The sequence below is a fragment of the Phasianus colchicus genome, chromosome 4 (genome assembly GCF_987193195.1).
Source record: "Phasianus colchicus chromosome 4, bPhaCol1.hap1.1, whole genome shotgun sequence".
Lineage (NCBI taxonomy): Eukaryota > Metazoa > Chordata > Aves > Galliformes > Phasianidae > Phasianus > Phasianus colchicus.
The window spans coordinates 33,677,001-33,694,978 of record NC_143439.1 but is presented as its reverse complement, the minus strand read 5'-3'; positions in this window follow the sequence as shown (position 1 = coordinate 33,694,978).

Here is a 17,978-nt window from a genome sequence, read left to right as displayed (position 1 = left end):
GCACTCTGATGCCCTCGACTTATGAAGGGACAGAATCAATCCATATTTCTGGAGTGACTGGGGGCTCTCAAGAATTGACTGTGTTGGAGGCCGAGATAAGCCTCACTGGTAGGAACTGGCAAAAGCACCCTATTGTGACTGGTCCAGGGGCTCCATGTATACTTGGTATTGATTACCTCAGAAGGGGGCATTTCAAGGATCCTAAGGGGTATCGATGGGCCTTTGGAATAGCTGCTATAGACACAAACAACATTAAGCAGCTGTCTGTTTTGCCTGGCCTGTCAGAAGATCCGTCTGTTGTGGGGTTGCTACAGGTAAAAGAGCAACAGGTACCAATTGCTACAAAAACGGTGCACAGACGGCAGTACCGCACCAACAGGGATTCCTTGCTCCCCATTCATAAGTTGATTCGTCAACTAGAGAGTCAGGGAGTGATCAGCAAAACTCACTCGCCTTTTAATAGTCCCATATGGCCAGTGCGTAAAGCCAGTGGAGAATGGAGGCTGACGGTGGACTATCGTGGCCTGAATGAGGTCACACCCCCACTGAGTGCTGCTGTGCCGGACATGTTAGAACTCCAGTATGAACTGGAATCAAAAGCAGCCAAATGGTATGCCACCATTGACATTGCTAATGCCTTTTTCTCCATTCCTTTGGCCAAAGAATGTAGGCCACAGTTCGCTTTCACCTGGAGGGGTGTTCAGTATACTTGGAACCGTTTGCCCCAGGGGTGGAAACACAGCCCAACCATTTGCCACGGGTTGATCCAAACTGCATTAGAACAGGGCAGTGCCCCTGAGCACTTGCAGTACATTGATGATATCGTTGTGTGGGGTGATACAGCAGAAGAAGTCTTCACAAAAGGAGAGCGAATAATCCAGATTCTTCTGCGTGCTGGTTTTGCTGTTAAGCGGAGCAAAGTGAAAGGACCTGCTCAGGAGATTCAGTTCCTAGGTATAAAGTGGCAAGATGGCCGTCGTCACATCCCGACAGATGTGATCAACAAAATCACCGCTATGTCTCCACCCACTAGTAAGAAAGAGACACAATCTTTTTTGGGTGTAGTGGGCTTTTGGAGAATGCATGTTCCAAACTATAGCTTCATTGTAAGCCCCCTTTATCATGTGACGCGAATGAAGAATGAGTTTACATGGGGCCCTGAGCAGCAGCAGGCTTTTGAACAGATTAAACAGGAGATAGCCCGTGCCGTGGCCTTAGGGCCAGTACGGACAGGGCAGGATATAAAGAACATCCTCTACACTGCTGCTGGAGAGAAAGGTCCCACTTGGAGTTTGTGGCAGAGAGCCTCAGGAGAGACCCGAGGCCGACCCCTGGGATTCTGGAGTCGGGCCTACAAGGGGTCGGAAGAGGGCTACACTCCAACTGAGAAGGAGATCTTAGCTGCGTATGAGGGGGTTCGGGCTGCTTCTGAAGTGGTCGGTACTGAAACACAGCTCCTTCTGGCACCTCGACTACCAGTGTTGAACTGGATGTTTAAAGGAAAGGTTCCCCCTACCCATCACGCAACTGATGCCACTTGGAGTAAGTGGATTGCGTTGATTACGCAAAGAGCGCGGATGGGGAACCTCAGCCGTCCAGGAATCCTAGAGGTCATCATGGACTGGCCTGAAGGTAAAAAGTTTGGAACACCAGCAGAAGAAGTATCACGAGCTAAAGAGGCCCCACCATACAACGAATTACCAGAAAATGAAAGAAAGTATGCCCTGTTCACTGATGGATCCTGTCGTATTGTAGGAAAGCATCGCAGATGGAAATCTGCTGTGTGGAGCCCCACACGACAAGTTGCAGAGGCCACTGAAGGGAAAGGAGAATCAAGCCAATTTGCAGAGGTAAAGGCTGTCCAACTGGCCTTGGATGTGGCTGAACGGGAGAGGTGGCCAATGCTTTATCTTTACACTGACTCGTGGATGGTGGCGAATGCTTTGTGGGGGTGGTTACAGCAGTGGGAGCAAAATAACTGGCAAAGAAGGGGTAAACCTATTTGGGCTGCTGAACTGTGGAAAGATATTGCTGCCCGAACAAAGAATATGGTCGTGAAGGTGCGCCATGTAGATGCTCATGTGCCCAAAAGACGGGCTACTGAAGAACAGCAAAATAACCATCAGGTGGACCGAGCTGCCAAAATTGAGGTGGCTCAGATAGACCTGGACTGGCAGAATAAGGGTGAATTATTTCTAGCTCGGTGGGCTCATGAGACCTCGGGCCATCAGGGGAGAGATGCAACATATAAGTGGGCTAGAGACCGAGGGGTGGACTTAACTGTGGATGCTATTGCACAGGTTATTCATGACTGTGAAACATGTGCTATAATCAAACAAGCCAAGAAGATGAAACCACTCTGGGAGGAAGGGCGATGGCAAAAGTATAAATATGGGGAGGCATAGCAGGTTGATTATATCACCTTGCCACGATCCCGCAGTGGTAAGTGTTATGTGCTTACCATGGTAGAGGCGACCACTGGGTGGCTTGAAACATATGCAGTACCCCATGCTACCGCCCGAAACACCATATTAGGTCTTGAGAAACAAGTCCTTTGGCGACATGGCACCCCAGAAAGAATTGAGTCAGATAATGGGACTCATTTCAAAAATTCTCTTGTAAATACTTGGGCCAAAGATCATGGCATTGAGTGGATTTACCATATTCCCTATCATGCACCATCTTCTGGTAAAATTGAACGATACAATGGGTTGTTAAAAACAATGCTGAAAGCAATGGGTGGCGGAACATTTAAGCACTGGGAGAAGCATTTGGCAGAAGCCACCTGGTTAGTCAATACCAGAGGATCTATCAATCGTGATGGTCCTACCCAATCCAGCTCTCTACATACCGTAGAGGGAGATAAGGTCCCTGTTGTACACGTAAAGAGCATGTTGGGAAAAGCAGTTTGGGTTCTTCCAGCTTCTGGAAAGGGCAGACCTCTCCGCGGTACTGTTTTTGCCCAGGGACCTGGATCTACTTGGTGGGTAATGCAGGAAAATGGGGATGTTCAATGTGTACCACAAGGAAACTTGATGCTGGGGGAGTGCAGACAGTAATTCCATGTATATAGACGTGTGCGTGTGATGCATTTGTAATCATTTTGTTTGTTTGCATATGTGTGTATATATATATATATATTAAGCGTGATGTAGTGATGTAGAATAAGGGGTGGAATGTCATGGTTTTGGTTTTTGCTTATTTGACTTTCAGTATTCAACATCAAAACATCGTGTACTGGAAGTGTTAATATTCTAACTCCACGTACCTATCCCTATACATTGCGGAAGTCACGGGATCTGACCCTTCCGGGGGGGGCGGTCTCTTACTGCCTGGCAGTGGGTGCTGGAGGGTGCTTTCCTAGCCGTTCCAAGCTTTTTCAGGTTTGACTCGGTCTCGGGAACTCTCTCTCATATCTTATTTCATTCATTAGTCTCAATTTCAATTAGATTGTATTATATTGTATTATTTTGCATTCCAATATCATAGTTAGTAAAATAAGTTTACCTCCATAGATTGTTGCCGCTGTTTCTTTCCTTTTCCCCTTTCCTTCCCATTTTGTGGGCCCAGGTGGGGGGTGGGGAGGGCAGGGGCATACTGCCCCCTGTCACGGGCATAAACTGATCCAGTTAATTCCGTGACAGTCTGTAATGGGGATAGATGGATGACTACTTCAGTGTATCAAACACTTTTAAAATGTATGGTCCTGACTCTTTTTTAGTTTACTCCTTCTCCAAGAAGACAACAGAGATCTCAGTGGCACCCTAACTCCTGTACCTGCAGTGATCTAAACAAAGTAAGACTGTAAGATGGATATCACTAAAGGCCTTACTACTAGAAACAATAAACAAATCTGCTAATTAGATGTCTTTGTTGTTGTACAATCATCTCAATTCAAAAGTAAGTAATTGCTGGTGCAAAAAGTAGCCTTAGAATCTAAGCCACGAACTTTTAAGTTATGACCCAGCAAATTCATCAACAAAATAAAAGAGGAGTGAGTAAATCCAGTGCAGCAGGCTGCACCCTACAGATTAATGGCCCAACAGAAATATTCTGAAAAGGAGGGGATATTAGCACTTCAGAAGAGATGGGCACAATTAGAGGAAGAGCATCAGCTCCAAACTCCCAAACAAGACAAATCATTCTAGGTAAAAAGTTCTGTTATGAAAATTACATCACAATCTGGATGCATGAGTAATACTGGCTATCAGTGACTTATATAAAATGAGAAACTGCTTTGAGCGTCTGGAAAAACTGCAAAGCTACTCTTCAGACACAGCTGGAGAAGAACAAGGTTTATACTCTTTCAGTTTGGGGATTTTTGTTTCTTTCTTTGTTTAGAGTGTATTCTTGAACAAATAAAACAGTATTCAATTTTCCTATTTAAGTGAAATACTTGAAATGTTTTGTCAGTACACCACTGTCAAGACACCAGATGAAAAAAAAAAAAATAATGAAGAGATAATGTGACGAATAATGCAACTTTGTGTTCCATGTAGGCACCTAGTTTTCAAAACAGGCTTGCAACAATTCAGTCAAACTTTTTTTGTTATGCTCCAGATGATGTCAACAGTTCTGGTTTCTGAAGCTTTCTACTTCACTGTGGAACAGGAAGAACACTCATTCAAGCTTCCTCAACAGTCTCCCACCTTTTTCTTAAGGGAATACTTCAGTATGAATGCAGGGTGTAGTCTCTACAACCCACTCATTACTGATGGCACTATAATTGCAAATAAGTGACTGAAATCAGTTTTAACTGCAATGTGAACACCAGAAGTAATTAGACACCACTAATTCATCCTTCAGTTAATGTATATTTCTGCTACTGTTAATCTGCTTGAACTAGTGACCTACAGCTAACAGATTCAGTAAGCTTTTTATTTAAGTCTGATCAAGCTATTACTAACAGAGCTGGACAAAAAGTAGAAAAAAATGCTTACAACTTTAATATGATTTTTTAATGACCTTCTCTTTTCCTAGTGTCTACAGCCCACTTGTTTTCAGGTCAGGCTAATGTCTAAAGCAATCATCCCAAGCTTATCATGGTGCCTACAGTCCGTTCTGTTTGGTGTGCTTTCCTTATTTTCAACAGCAGCTGGAAAAGCACTTGATGGTGGAAACACATGGACCCAGTGAGCATTAGCTTCGCCAGGACTGCATTAGACCATGTGGTTAACTTGAATTGCATGTGTTTGGATTCCCTGTCTTAATTTTGAACCCACAACATAAGGCGAGCATATTTTCCTGCTCCCACATCATTAATTGCAATCACTGTTATCCAAATAATCTGGTTCATAGATAAAATTTGTTTTAAAATCTTGGGAGAGACACAATAGATCAGCTAACAATAGACCATCTGATTGTTTAGGAAAACTAATAAAAAAAATAGTGACATATTAATAAACCATTCCAACTCCTGGCTTGTCAAGAACTTGGACTGTGAGGTATAACAAATCCAAAATCCATCCATTAAATTCCACTGACGCTAAAATCTATAGAAGCTCTGATTCTTACATAGGGTGACGGGTCAGCTCAGTAAGTTCAGCCAAGCACTAAGGCCTGAAATTTGGCTTCACAGATTCTGACATGCTTCCACCTCTGAACGATAACAAAGGCTTACCAGTGTCATAAATAGACAAATCACAAGCATCTGAATGAGCAAAGAGAGAAGGAAAAACTGCATTAGGTTTTAGCAGCAAACCTTGTTACTTTCTGCCATACACAGATTTCCTACGTGACAAACATCAAAATTAAACAGTTGCAATATTCAGCACATTTTCATCCAGAAAAATATTGAAAACATATTTAATGCAATATTGAAGGGATTACAGAATTCAGAAAAGGGAAAGTCTGACTAATGCTGCAGCTGTGCAGCATTCCAGTGAATCCAACCCATTGCCAGCATTTATTAGCCACTCAGCCTCTGACAATAAACAATCTTCTGCTCACGATCATATATCCAGACAGATAGATGAATGGTATTGCTTACACAGCCACATTAATACTGTCTTCTCTATGTGCCACAAATACTGTCAACAATTGTGCTTAATGCAGTAAGGATTGTTACAAAAGGTGCAGTCCTATCTTGACCTCATTTTCTGCATATAATTACAGTATAGTACCTCTTTTTGCACATTTACTTTTGTTTTCTGGAAGAGAGACTTCAATCAAATAATAAAAAGAAAAGAATAGTATTTAGAAATTTTAGGTTAGGAAATACCGTTCCAATAATATTTGAAAAACAAATGAAGAGTCTACTTTAAGTTAAAACAGTGTTTTCAAAAGGCAGCAGGTTATAATCCATCATAGCAAGTGCATTTCAGGAAACAAACAAACAAACAAATAAATAAATGGCAGTGGTTTGCTATTGGTCCAGTATTTCTCCAGAGGGAAAATAAAAAGGTACAGTACTAGAAATAGCAATTAAATCGTCATGATACTGCCCTATTAAATCAAATGAAAAAAAAATCTCATAGATCATTTTTAATCATTTTGAGGAATAAGTAATACGACTTTTGAGAAAACAAAACTTTAAGTATGCACTCCACATTGCTTGCAGGTCACACAAGATGAAACCAGACAGTTGCTGTTTTTATCTTCAGTCATCACCATATTATAAATTTCATTTAAGGGCCTTATTTATGTTTGGTGAAGGCTGAGAAGGAAAACTGAAGAAAGAATTACCATTAAGTGCACAAAACTTCTCAAAGCCTATATGAAAATGATTTGGTTTCTGATAACACCTGATTTGCACAGGAAATGCTCAAAGAATTATAACAAGCAAGCCAAGACACTTCCTTTGACATATAGCATTAAAAATGGAATAATCACAACAAGATGATTCTCAGATCAGTATTCGGAGAATAAACAAAATAAAACTACAACCAGCAACAATAAAAATGTTCTGAAAGGGAAAAGACAGGAAAATACTTCAATACTTCCAATAATACAAAGCAGAAAGTTAGGCAGTCTCTAATCTAAAAATAAATATTTTCAGTACACTAGATAAAGCAATTGTTTGGCCCCCTTTCTTTTCTATTTCTTTCAGTAAATGAAGAATGAAATATTACCAGTGCAATCCCATTATGTCCTTGACAAAGTTCAACATATCAGAGAAAATCTCAGAAAATATTGAGAAAAAGATTATTGTCAGCTGGAGAGAGTTTTATTGTGGTATATTGCTAGGATAGTTTTATAAACACAATCCAAGAACAAGTGGAAAAAGCAAGAGAATCTTGTAATATATGGAAGGATTAGGGGAAGAATAATATATCTATTTTCATTTATACTCAGCACTGAATGTTCCAACATTAAATACAATGGGAAAGTATTTTAAAAGCATATTTTTCATTAGTATAGAGTTTTCCCTACAGTACCACCATCTGTGGGATATCCATACTTCCAAAAATGATATTTCTCAAAATGGGCTTGGATTAGGAAGCAAGGCAACACCAGCAGGACCAGGGGATCAAGTGGCGACCCAACTAACACAAACTCCACACTGACCTATTCCACAGGTGGCAGAGCTGCCAGAGCTGCCAGACATGCAGTGCTGTGCATTTCAAGGCCAAATGTTTTGATGTAAAGCAATCTGGGCAATGATGCAGATTAAAACAGCACAACAAACACCACAAAATAATTAGACAGGAAACTCATAATGCAGAAGTAGGATAGGTAGTTCCAGCTATTATTTTCAATACTCGTCCCAAATCATCTACACTTTTTAATCACTAAGCTTCAAAATATTAATCATGAAGGTGAAAAATTTCAAAAAGCTGTGTTTGTATTGATTTTGATCCATAAGACAGCAGAATAGTCATGTTAGAGAACAGCTGGAAGGAGGAAGCAAGTCATTGCTGAATTGCTCTTGAAGTTGAGCTACAAAAGCATTTCTGAGCTTACACATGGATACATCTGACATCAGATAATTAAACACTGTTTTGATTACATCATTTTCAGATATTTTTGATCATAAAGGCATCACTTCAACTTGAACTTGCTGAGTGGCACAAAGACAAGAGATGGCTAACCAAACAAGCTCAACATTGTAGTGTCTAGCAAGTCATAACATTGATAGCACTTGCATTCCATTTTTTACTGACTGAAGAATTCAGGAAACCTTAATAAACAAACATACAAACAAACAAACAAACAAAATTAGCTTTGAAAGCCTAAACAAGGTTAAAAATTCACATTTACTAGAATTTTACCATTTCAAACAGAATTCCACTTTAAAGAAGCAGGATATCACCTCTGAGTTCATGTCAAGTTCAGCTTGAAAAACACAATGGTACAGTATGTGCTGCTGGATATAAACAAAATGAAGAAAATGACTACAGCTAAACTGAGATTATCAAACAGGAGAGAGTTGCTGGAACCAATGATTTCCAATTGAAAGCCTACCTTGGTGGTCTGATACAGAGGACATTTATTACTGTATAAGGAGCACCAGCCTAAGAGCCTAGACAAAACTCAATAAATGCATTTTTCTTTTATGAGTGCAGTGATAACCTGAACAGACAACTAAGATCCTTAAACAACAACAAAAAACTATTCATTTCTTTGGCCTTTTGTTAAATCTTTTTGATACTTCATAGAGGTTTAAGAGAAGCTGTGGTCAGGGATCAGGAGATCAGATGCAACTGCCTGCAGGTGATAGTCATATAAAAGATAAAAGGCCATAATACCATACACATTCAAGCAATCAAACTGCTTGAATTCTGCTTGAACATTAGCAGAGAAGAAAAATAAGACCATGAGGTACACAATTCAAGTTGCATGCTTCATTTAAAACAGAAATGGAATAAATCCATTAGCTTGTAAATTACTCTTCTTTTTTAAATCACACATGAAATAGTAAAAATTAAACACCAACAGGAAAAAGCAAGAAAGCAACAGCTTCTAGCTTGTCCTTTCCAGAATAAATGATAATAATTGCAACAAGATTTTTAGTAGTAGCTGCTTTGAAAGTGACATCCTATATCCATCCTCCTCAAATAAATGCTACTATCTTCTGAACACAAAAAGTACTAGGTTCTCTCTACTCCTGAAATCAAGACAATTATTTGTCTTATTATTTCTCAGAAAGTGTAATTATGGAGTACTGGCACATAGTGTAGTCTGAACTGAAAACTTATATGCTGCATTGTCATATGTTGCACTGTCATTAGGTTAATCTAGGGTAAGTGAGACTCTGATGTTCAGAGTAGGTCTGGTTTAAAGCAGAATATTTGTCTCTAAATGAGGATGAGAAGAAATGTTCAGAAGTGTTATTTATAAATGAAGATAAGTGCTGGCTAACTTTCCTGCCTTATGCTTACATCATCTAGTTACTTTGGCCTGGTGTTCTGCTCTTTCATGATCTAAGCCTGCTTTGTTCTCTAGTAATTCACATCATTCCCCTTCCTATCTCTAACATTTTCTTTCTCCTCCCTTTAGCTACACCATTAACAATCCTAGATAAACTGAGCTGACAGGTTTTTTATATGCTGTACTACATTATTTCTTCTTCCAGTTACTTTTAATTTAGGCTGTAAGACAAGGTGCTACCCTAGACACCCTTTTTAAGGGATGTCTCAGGCCACCTTGTATATCTTGAAGTACTTCAAAAATAGCAAGAAGAAATATGAATCCCAATGTCTAGGTTCTGTAATTTTGGATGGATGAGAAAATTCTAGAACTATTATTATCATTAAGAACAGTGAAAAATGGGGGAGGAGAAAAGGACATTAAAAGATTTGTTGGACAAAGTCCCAGGAGCAAATATCTGACTGGCCAGAGCCACTACAGGTGTCTGGGTATCCACACCAGTCATTTTGCTTGGAAGACATCAAGGCCATTTGGAAAACATGGAGACAAAAAAAGGTGGACTAATACAAATAGGGCAAAATTTTGTCTTGCTTGGGATGTGAGTCTCTACAGCAGGGTTTTCTGCACTGCTGCTGGAACATGGTGTCACAGAAAAAGAACAGCTTGGTCAAGGAAGGAAGAAAAGAGCTTTGACCTCCATTCTAACACATTTGTCTGCAGTGTTCCCTTGATAGAGAGATTCCTCCAGCTTGATCTGTATAAATAATACTTTTGGAGAGGAAGTTAATGGGTTTGTGTGCATGTCTTTGTGTTATCCTCTATGGCATATTAAATTAAGTGTTTTTACAGTCTCAGTATTTACAAATCCATGATGTCTAACAAGGTTTTTTAAATGCTTCATCTGTTTGGTTTTCCTAGCCCTAACAAACAATTATTTTAACTTCACCATCTATATCTCCCTCATTTTGAGTTAGCTGAGCTTTTACAGGCCTGCTTATGGAAACTACAGTCTCAATAGAAATAGTAAAACTTCAGAAATGCATCTTATGTATAGAACATATGCTAATCCCAAATTATAGTAACAGGACTTAATTTCTCACTCAATTTGTCTAATTACACTTTATTAGAAAATCATAAATGGTAAAACCTCTTAAGGAAAAAACAATATTAGGTATCTAGCAGAATAGATTGTGTTTAATCATAAATGTTTTAACTACACTGATGTTACTGTGATTTGGGAAAAAGTTTTAAAATGTAATGTAAATCTTACTGCGTCCATTTTTAAACAACCCTTTGGTTCTTTCACACACAAACGTGTATCTGGGTCTAGCATTAATCTGTTGAAAATAGATCAGTACCAAGGGGACCTTTGCTCTGCACAATTATCAATTAGATAATTAAAATCAGGAAAGTAAAGATGCTTTGAAGATTTATTAGTAAGTTAATTTATTCACAGTTATTAATTTTCATTGCATAAACTTGAAAAACATGAAACAACAAAGCATGCATACTAGCTCTGTAGCAGTCTTTGAACTAGCAAGTCTCTTATGAGTTTCAGGATGTCTATTGTGGGTTGTTAAATTATATAGTACATGTATTACTAAGAAAATCTAGGCAGAATCTGTGGGAACTGGGCTTGTGATTTGTACTGTTGTAAATAATATATTTACAGTTTTGCTTTTAGTAAAAATCAGGTAAGCTTTGAAGTGTTCAATTAAATTTTCTTCAGATTTACTCTAAAAATTCTTTCACCTTGGACTATGAACAGAGTGGATGCTATCATTGCAGCTCAGCTTTCTTTCATCACTTTTATCTATTGTAAATCCAATGATTGCACACAATATCCTTCTGCTCAAAATGAGATAATGCGATTTTATCCTTTCTTTATAAAGACAAGATTTTCAAATTTATGTCATCTACTTCTTTTTACCAAAGATGCTGCAAAATGATATTGTACTCTCAAGTGCAATGGTACCCATGCTAAGTGATTTTAGCTTCTTTTATTTTAGCACAGTGAGTACTCCATAATTACTCTTTCTGTGAAGGTCAGTATAATTAATTAATGCAAGTAGCTACTTGGACAACAGCCTCTGAACTGCTGAGGCAGAGGACTGACCACATAGAGAATATACAGGTGGGGAAAAATGTTTGTGAAAGCACTTGAAATTGATACAAACCAAAAGAAATTTGCTCAGCCAACTTTAACCACCTAGATATATGAAGGGCTCATCAGGCATGAATACAACCAGAAGAAACCACTGCTTTAGGATTCACAGGGCAATGAATTTAGATCTATATATATAGCATGCAAGTCAAAACAGTAGCAATGGATTTACACCTGCAGATTAAAAACTTTAGAAGCAGTTAAAAAAATTTTTTGAGAAAATGAATTAAAAGCTTTTTTGTTTGAGAAGTATTATTTGATACAGTAGAAACATCAAAAGGCACAGATTCTTTCTGTTAAAAGCTATTCTGAAAACATGATCTTTTTCATCAGAATGCTCTGAAGGACATGGAAAATGAAGGAAGGATGTCAGAGTGTTTCAACAACAAGCCACCAGCCTGATACCTCATAGACTGACATTCATCATCTAAATATTGTAGATAATTAGTATAGAGTAGAGAAGAAAAGAAGAAAGATAAGGAGAGAGGAGAGGACATAATTCAACCAAAACCAAGACCTCCTGTCCTCAGTATCCAAAGTCCTCTGGGGCACAGCAGTTCACCCAGCCCATCCCATAATCAGAGCTGTCAAAATCAGCAATGAAATGGCATAGCCAAGTCTTACCCTAGTCCTGGCTATGGATTATAAATACATGTATGGAGCCCTTTATCCAGTGGGTACCCGCTCACACAGGCTTACTGTAGCACCAAGGAGCGAGCTGCACTGACAGATATACACATCTACTTACACAGTTGCTCAGCAAAGATGGTAGAGTTCAGCACCCTAGGAGAGAAAATGGGTGTAACATTTTACTGAGGACTGCTAAGCCAGCACACTATTTAAATACACCATCTAACATTGCTCTGTTTTCTACTTCTGCAGCTACCACATGTCATGGACAAAATCCAAGTTAAACACTCTAACCAGAGCATGCTCCAAGACAGACAACCAGGCCTCAGGCTTTGCCAATACAATACAGTTCTACTTTCTATTTATTTTTGTAGTTCAAAGACCTGGCAGTAACCCATCTGATGCCTGCCATAAGGACCAGTGCACTCCTGATTACTGCCATGAGATTTCCAAGCTTAAAGACAGCATGTACTCCAGCATATGCCAGTCTCCAAGATAGACTATGCAAAAATAGCAGGGGGATTCTCTGAAAGAAAGAAAAAAGCCAGTTCCCATTTCCACTTTGAAACCTTCGATGATAGGCTGCCAACTTGAGGACCTTGCTTTAATCACAGCAACCACATGAAAGAGTTTACTTCGTTTATCTTGGTTCGTCGAGGAAACCAGTGATAAGTCTGCCATAAAAAAATTCCATCCTCTCCCCAAAGTTGGCACACTTGTCCCAAGATACAGGCTTTGTTTTCATTTTAAGTGCAGTTATTTACAGTCATATCAGAGAATGCATTAGTTTTTTTTTCATCCTTCCAGATGATTTCTTTTTCCTCAGAAGTAGGTTGTGTGTGAACATTTCAAGATTCCTCCAAGTACAATGGCATCTCTGAATGGAAGCGGCAGGAAAACAGCAGCAGATCCTTCCTGCAGCAGTGACTTCAGTGTACAGGCCATGTCCTTGAGGTGTGCACCCAACCAGGTGGCAAGAAGTGGTGGGAAAAGAGCTGTGCTCCATACATGGGAAGCAATGAGGTGTGAGAAGCAACAAGCCTTTTCTTATCCCACTAGGCTTTCTGAAGCAGACAGAACAAGAGTAATGCTTGTCAAGGAGTTAACTAGATCAATCTATGCCCATGACAGGGGGACAGTAGGTCCCTGGGCCCCCTCTGGCCCCACAAAATGGGAAGGAAAAGGGAAAACAGATAAGGAGATGGGAACTGGGCTCAAGGAAGGAAAAAAACAAAACAAAACAAAACAAAACAAAAAAACAGTGGCAACGATCTATGGAGGAAAATTTATTTTACTGATTATGATATTGGACTAATAAATAAAATAGGAGAGTTCCTGAGACTGAGTCAAACCTGAAAAGCTCAGTACGGCTAGGAAAGCACCCTCCAGAACCCACTTCGAGGCAGTAAAAGACTGCCCCACCCAGAAGGGCCAGATCCCACGACTTCTGAAATGTACAGGGACAGGAATTGGAGTATTAACACTTTAACTCCCAGTGCACTACATGATGTTATGATGTGGAATACTGAAAACCAAAAATCACACAAAACCATGACAATGTTAAATAAGGAACTAGCATCCAGCTACTGAATCCAGAGTATTACTTTGTTGCAGAGTACCAATAGAAAAGAAAAACAAAGACACAGACAAATTGCAGATAAAATCATACGTTCCTTTTTCATGTAATCTAGATTGGATATGAAATGCTGTGAATAACTGAGCAGTTGCTTCTGTCTCATTAAATTAGAGCACTATATATACCTTTTAACTTTGCTTCTATTTAGAGGTTGCTGGCTTCCCCCATCACTGCTTACAATCCGCCAAGTAGCTTTGTTGCATTCTTTTTATAGGTTCAAAAGGTACTTCATAGGGTTTAAATGACAATGAGCACAAATCTCTCTCTACTACTAAGTTTTAGAATCACTAAATGGCTGACAAATTCTTCTGAACACAGTGAGTGCAAGAGAGTAGCTGCTGCAATGATGGGAGCATGTGGTGGAGAGTACTTAGGAAAAGATTACTAAGTGACTTTGGAAGCTGACTTGTTAACAGGGAGATGAGTGAAAGACTTTCATAAGCATATTTGGTTCCTGATAAATGCACAAAGCCTCAACTTCTGGCAAAGATATAAGTGGGAATGGAGAAGAAAACTTCTCATATTTACAGAAGGGTGCATAATTTTCAGATTCGGAAAGTTTCAGTGCAACCAATTTTCCTCTTGAAATGCAGGTTATACTCTTCCATTTATTTCTGACTTCTTAGCCCTTGGCACGTATAATTCATTTTCCTGTCTAAAGAAATTGCCTGTATGGCCTCTGTGCTGATAACTCAACAAACATAATACTTCATCTCTAACTGTATCCTGTTTAGTCTGGATTTGTTCATGTTCACAAACAGATTTAAAATACAGCCTTGTAGAATATTCAGTAATAAACACAGAAAACTGACAGGCAATAATTTCCTAGTTTTATGGGAGATAACATAACATATTTTGCAAAACTTTGCCATATTGTGTGATTGTGCCAGTTTACCTCTCAGTAAGACAGCATTATTCACATAGCAAGATAATAGAAGATGCTGCTATAAATCTTGCAGTATCTTGCAAACGTACAATTACTCTTCACTAGTGCCCACACTGGGATTATACCTCATTATATCAAGTGCTATGGAAAAAAAAAAAAAAAAGAAAAAAAAAATTGGCTGTAATTAATAGGGTTGGAAACTACAAAAAGAACAGATCTGCTGATGAAAAAAACACAAATGCTTTGAGTTTCAACTGGAATAACAACCCAAATGACTGAATGTTTATCTTAACATTATCCAAAGTTTGTAATAATTCTGAGAATGCAAAAGTGGACTGAATCACTAGAATGGCCTTCCTTGCAAGCTTTCTGCTAGATTCCCTGTCCATATATTAGAAATGTGGCCAAAAGCTTTCCTTTGTCATGTTACAGTAGCACTCAGATTTCTGATGGTTTTTAGAGACCGGATTAACAGAATCTTAAAAACAAACAAACAAACAAACAACAACTGTATACAGCGTAAGGTTAGAAAAAAGTCCATTTTGGTGAAAACTTAAATAAGTTCCTGCTTTATGAAACAGAATTCACTCAAGAATTCACAGACGTAAAACAGCATTGCCAGATTCCCTGTAACAAGCAGTAAGCAATTCTTTGAACATAAAACATTCCCACTCCCTCTGCTTGGAATCTTAAAATACATCACTGAATAATCAGTTCCCTTACTTTAACACTGTAGTGTTCTGCAATTAGACTTTGTCTGGGGATTACTCTACTTTCATTCTCAGAAGTGCATAAAGTACAGCAATTCCCTTTATTTTCTATTGTGAGAGAAAAAGGAGCCAAAAAGCAGAGTTGGGTAAATTCCACTTACCTACTTTTAATTTTAGCCTTCCCAGTGTCATTTGCCAGTCAGAACCTAGGTCAGGATTTCACACTTATTCAGTGAAGTCAGTTGTATTGAATCCTTGCAACTTTTAGTAATGTGTAAGACATAAAGTATGAAGGTACACATTCATTTTGAGTTAAATTTGCAGTACAAGCAGCCAAGAGAAGCACTGCTCTGCCTCACCTTCCACCCAGCTACCAAAACCTGCCTTCAAAATGTTCAAGGAATTTTACCCCACCAAATGGGGGCAAATGGATGCCACTTCCTAAAAAAAACCTGTCACAAACACATGATGAACCAGGGGAAATATAACAGCTATTTTGAGTTGGATGACAACAGTTTCAGAGAAAAATTTCCTTTAAAAACAGACTATCGGATCACCCTTTCCTATTTGTGGTTGCATCAGTCTGCTTTTTTCCACAATGGAAAATAAGCAAGTGATGTCCAACATTTGGGCTTTCTGCTACAAATAGAGAAAACATCTTGCAGGTTATGAGGAGCAGCAGCTCACCCTTAGAAGTGACCCTGCCAATGGTGGGAAATTGCAACTCAGTAATCTGTTCTCCTGTCTCAAACAGTTTGCTCTTCTGAACGTTCCTCACAGTTTCTTCTATCTGAACTACAAATAGTCAACTTCTCTCTCTAAATAGTGCTTAGGATGTGAACCTGATGTCTATTTCCTATTAGAATTCCTACTTAATTCACTTTCACCCACTCACTTTAATTTTGTACTTATTTCTGTTTAAAACTGTGTTTCTAGAAGAGAATTGAAATGCTTGCAGGTACTGTAGTAATATTTGCCCTTAAAAGATTACTGTCATTTTATGTTTGAGAGCACAAACACTGACAAGATATGCCAACACTTAATTTGTTCTTGAACCATTTAGTGGATGATTTGACTTTGATCAACCTTGACACTAAAAAAAAAAAAAAAAAGACTAACAAAAAAACAAACAAAAAACTACTGAACAGTGTGAAATTTTGAAAGATTTCTGCTTTCTGAGCCCTCAGTTTTTTGTTTTCTGCAACTCAGAGCAGGATAAGAGGCATTTTACGCCATATCATTGTATGTTCAAGCAACTCTCCATTTAGTTATGGGTGTATAAATGATAATGTATGCTTACCAAGAAATATACAACACTTAAATGCTGTTTTAAACTTTACATGAGTAGCAAGTTAACAAGATAGAGCTTTGCTTGCAGATTAACTAAGAAACTATAATCTGGATCTAATGAATTGCCCTTGCTTTCACTAAAATTGTGAAATAATGCAAACCAGAATAGAACTCTGACTATACATCCATAAAATATACTTTTTTTTTTCCACCAGAAACCAGAGTAGTTTAATGTGTTGATTTTTATGTCCTGCAAGAGTCCTTTCATAAAACCAGCCTGTAATTTGGAGGATTTGGCTATTGTATTTAAAAGATAGCTGTATGCAGATTGTAAATTTGACCATTTTATGCTCTCTCCAGATCTTAAAAAAAATATTATAGCAAAAAGATCAAAACCATGCTTGTTAATATATTCATGTAATTTTTAACACGAAAAAATTGCTTTGTTTTATCTTCTACAAAGTTTTCTAGAGAACAAAGGTGAAGTAGAAAACACTTCCAGCACATGGCTGAGCCTTCTAAATCAACAAAGCACTTAAATGCAGAGCCAGGTTGGCCAGTCAGCATCAACTGAAATACCCAAGAGCAAAACTGGAGAGAAATAACGATAATGTTACTAAGAATAAAGAAAAGGTTTTGAGAAAATAAATTAAACCAAAATCCCTAGAAACTCCCAGAAACCCTTAAAATATTTACTTTTTCATAGAATGGAGAAATAAACAAAGTTCTGGCTTCCTGAATGAATGCCAGAAAAGCGCCTGCCATTTGCCAGAAAGTGAACTTACTGCAGTGAAAAAGGTGGCTTCAATAAGCCCAAGAAGAGAGCAATAAAACAAAAGAATGATCATGAAACAGCCTGGTAGGTAGCAATTACAGCCATAAAATTGTTGCTATTTACTCACTCTGTTTTTTTTTTATAGCTATCATGGCAAAAGAAATATGAAAGGGATGATGAGATGGTTTTGAGAAGTTTTAATTATTTGAGAAACTCATCATTTTCAAGAAAGCTGATTGATAGCCCCCAAAGGACTTACTGGGAAATTTGATAAATGAGCAATCCAGCATGTTTCCCAAGAAGACAATTTCATGTGCATGTAAAAAATATTGAGATGGGGGAAAAAAAAATCCTTTTATTTTTTTCTGACTGTTGAATTTAGATACATTTCTTGCACAGGAAAAAAAAACATCAGTAAGTATGCAGCTCAATAATTGTACTAATGCATCAGTTGAGGCAAGTCATTGCTAATTTCTGATAATCACTACTGTCAGTAGCTTCACTGGGCCAGGATAGCGAATATATTTTAAAAATTATGATTGAAAAATAACTATAAATTTTGTTTGATCAAGTGTTAG